Source organism: Cucurbita maxima, unplaced genomic scaffold, assembly GCF_002738345.1.
Source record: "Cucurbita maxima cultivar Rimu unplaced genomic scaffold, Cmax_1.0 Cma_Scf00116, whole genome shotgun sequence".
Lineage (NCBI taxonomy): Eukaryota > Viridiplantae > Streptophyta > Magnoliopsida > Cucurbitales > Cucurbitaceae > Cucurbita > Cucurbita maxima.
This window is the reverse complement of record NW_019272132.1, coordinates 75,675-79,836: the sequence shown is the minus strand read 5'-3', so window position 1 is coordinate 79,836 and position 4,162 is coordinate 75,675.

Sequence of the window (4,162 nt, the reverse complement as noted above, 5' to 3'; positions counted from 1 at the left end):
CTAAGTTGATCAATAATCCATGTACCAAGTACATAGAACTATGTGAATAACGTGCTAAATAAGTTGCTAGGATCCATACCCATAAGTAACCATTATTTGCCCATAAGTTCTTCTTTTGAGTCTCCTTCTTATTTTGTGTTTGTAACGAGTTTGTATATGTAACACCCCAAACATGAAGAAAAATTAGATCCCGTAAGAATAAGCCACTCATGAAAGACCCAAAGGATAGAAAGGAAAAAAATTAAAGTTTTAAGCAAGAACAAGGACTTAGTCAATTGAGTATCCTAACAAGTGATTTTTAAAAGGCCTTTTAAAAAGGATTGGAAACGAAAAAGTAAATGAAAAGGGCAAAAAAGTCATTTTATCAATTATAAAAAATCTTTCCCGATTTGTAATTCCTTATGTAGAAGGAATCTCAAGATTCAAAAATAAGGGGGAAATGAACAAAAAAACAATGAGGAATTTGTAGAAATATTATGGATTTTTCGAGAAAAATAATAATAAAATATTCGAAATGTGGAAAATTACCAAAATACCCCTGAAAGAATGGATAATTAGAGAAATGCCACTCCTATTAGAATCAGAGCATCTACCGTGACCATCCGAGCAAAATCCATCAAACTCAAATCTCAACCGTTGGATCTCCTCCAAAATTTGATATGATCTCAATGAACACGCACGGATCATCACATCCAACGACTAGTATTCAAAGCCAAGGTCGGTAAGGCTATGATCAGAGTTGATATCTCCGAAAAACTATCCAGAAAGTTTGATCTCTAAATAACGAAGATTTTAGAGCACTCAATGTCGGTTTAGGCTCCTTCGATTAAGTCTGAAGTTGGAGAACCAATACGAAATAAGAATCGAGAAAGGTTGATCCCCCAATCGAATGCAATAAGCGTTTAGATTATGGGTCTCCTACTCTAAGATTTCTTCCAAATTCAAGAGCAATCCTCCACCATTTCTCTTCGAACATCTAAATAACGAAGATTCTGGAGATCTCAATGTCGGTTTAAGCATCTCCTATAAAGACTGAAATAGGAGCAACAATACGGAATAAGAATCGAGAAAGGTCGATCCCCCAATCGAAGGCAATGAGCGTTTAGATTATGGGTCTCCTACTCTCAGATTTCTTCCAAATTCAAGTGAAATCCTCCCCCATTTCTCTTCAAACATATTCCTACAGTTTCTCAATAAGATTACCCACAAGTTTCGAAATTAAATTGGGGATAAGAGTCGAATTCCTATCTACGATCTCTTTTCCTTCAAATTAAGGATTCCTCTAACTTCAGAGGAAGAAGTTGAGTAAACTTGATGAAGGAATTGAGAGTTGAAACGTCGTAGAACAAGCTACCCAAGAGATCAAAAATCTTGCGTTTTGAGTGAGTTGCATACTGAGTTCGATTTCTAGAAATTAAGGTCCTAGACTCAAAGACATTTCTCTAAACCAATTCCTTTAGCTTGAAGAAAGGATATGAAAGAGGTTCAATAAAGAAATAGGACCTTGAAACCCCTAGAATCGGCTACCAAATAGAAAAATCCTTTGTTTTTTCTCCAGCGATAAATCAGATTTTGGATGAACTTTGGAAGCAAATATCTTAGGCTACGATCTACGAGAAGGTATCAAATCAATCCCTAACCCTTTCTTGTAACACTCATCTTTAAGTTTCACAAAGAAATCAAGGAGAGAAATGCTGTAAATGTGGCTGTACAGGCCGAGTTTCAGATGGTGGCGATGTGAAAAATGCGCATCTTCTTCCTGTTTAGAGGAAGAAAACGATGATATGGCCAGTTCAACTAAACTATCCAAGTCAACTCAAAATTTGACCTTTTCTTGGGTTTTCTCAATTTTAACCCTATTCCAGATCGATTCTCATAAAAACATTATGGTTTCATAAACTAGACACAATAAGGAGTACGTGGAAGGAAATTTGAAGTAATTCAGATACTGGAAGCTCAAGAATAGAGGTCCCAAACGTCAGCGACGAGGCAAGTAGCCACCTTGGACTCTTTGTCAAGAAATACTTGTAGAAATCGCTTGGATTTTCATATGAACCCTAAACCAAGTATGAATTAAGAATATATGAAAAAAAAAAACCCAAAGAACCCTGAGTTAAGACCCTGAACCGATCAAATAGCTCGAGATTTAAGTAATGTTAAAATAACCCACTATATGAGCTCCGCTGCCCATCAAATTTTAATACTGAGCATATTATAGTATATTGAGGTTGGATATGAAATTTGGTGGTCATTGGATAAGGATAAGTAGGTAAACCAATAAACGGTGTGAAATGACCATAATGCCCCTAAAGAAATTTACCTTCAGCTCATGACCTAGATGACCTTCAAATGCTATGAAATTCATCAGTAGATCTTATTTTATAAAATTTTATATGAATCCTTATCCCAAGAGGTTATATAAGGTAATGAAGTTTGGGAGTTATTGGAAAACTTTAGTTAGCGAAACCAAGACATGGGAGAAAATGCTATCAATATGACTTTTGCCATGAAGCACGATGTTTATAAATTTTGTAGTCATTGTTGCCAATGTTTGCTGCACACAAAAAAAAAATAGGGATGTTAAATTTTTAAGTCACTTTTGGAAAGTATGGTAGATAAATTGGGTACTAAATTATTGTTTTCAACTGCATGTCATCTGAGGTGGTTATTGGTTAGAGCTATTATTTATAAGAATTTTAAGTCATAAATTGGGTAACAAATTATTGTTTTCAAATGCATGTCATCTTTAGATTAATGAGCTGGTTAATAGAACATTACGAGCATTGCTTAGGGCTATTATTTGTAAGAATATTAAGTCTTCGGACGAATATATGGCACTCATTGTTCTCTTTTTAAAGTTGTTTATGGATTTAATCCACTTACGTGTCTTGATTTGCTTTCTATCATCTAATATTTTTGTGAATAAAGCAGCCACAAGTAATGCAAATGAGATCAAAACATTGCATAAAGATGGGAATGAGACAATTGAGAAACAAAATTTCAATGTTGCTTCAAGAATTAACAAAGGACGAACTGAAATCATTTTTCAACCTAGTAACTGGGTTTGAATACATTTTCGCAAGGAGTGATTCTCATCTCAAAGGAAGACAAAGTTACATCCAAGAGGGGATGACCCTTATCAAGTCCTTTAAAGAATTAATAACAATGCATATAAAATGATCTTCCATGAGAATTTCAGCACATCCTACTTTCAATGTTGCTGACTCGAGTCCTATTGATGTAGGTGATGATTTTCTGATTCGAGGACGAATCCTTTTGAAGAGGAGGAAGATGATAAGGACCACGGTGTTCCAAATGTTCCAACTATACCTATTACACGATCCAAGGCTAAGAAGATTCAACAAGCATTCATTCTTCATCTACAAAATTGGATAGGCTCGGTTCAACTATTATTTCATGTGTTACAAGCTTATTAGATTGAGGAAGGACCATTTGGAGCTTCAGAAGTGAATATTTACACGGTTGAAGGAGCAGATGAAGTTGCAAGCATCATTACATGAGTTGTTAGAAAACATTATTTATTTTTAATTTCATAAAGTTTGTAATGGTAGAATTATCAAATTGACTTCATCTTTTGTGAAGATTCAAGGGGATCGAGATTAAATCCCGGCCACTAACTTCTTTTGTGGGGAGACTATAAATACCCACAAATTATTATGTAAAAATCAGATTTGTGATGAATGAAATTGATCTCTCAAGTTCAGAATTTTCCCTTCAAAATCTGAGCATCCTCTATGCCATTTATAAGTTTCATGTCATTCTTGTAGAATTGCATGTGAGCCATATAGTAAGCTTTGATATTGTGTGGTTGAGTGAAATTCTCAACTTTCTACTTATTTTTGGGATTTCTTTTCTCCATATTCATTGTAATATATCTTGATACAAACAAGTTTATTTTTCTAGGGAATGTATTAAGCACATGAATTTATTAATTACGGTGAACTTTTGTATAAAACGAAGTAAATACAAATGGAGTAACATGAGATAGAAGTAAACATAGTAATAAAAAGAAACTACATAAACTTAAAAAAAGTTAATCCCATTTTACAATATAAATATTGTTCCAAATAAAGTTTTGAAAACTAAAATAAAGAAAAAAAATAAAAATATTTTTCAAAAACTTAGTTTGGAGGGAAATTTT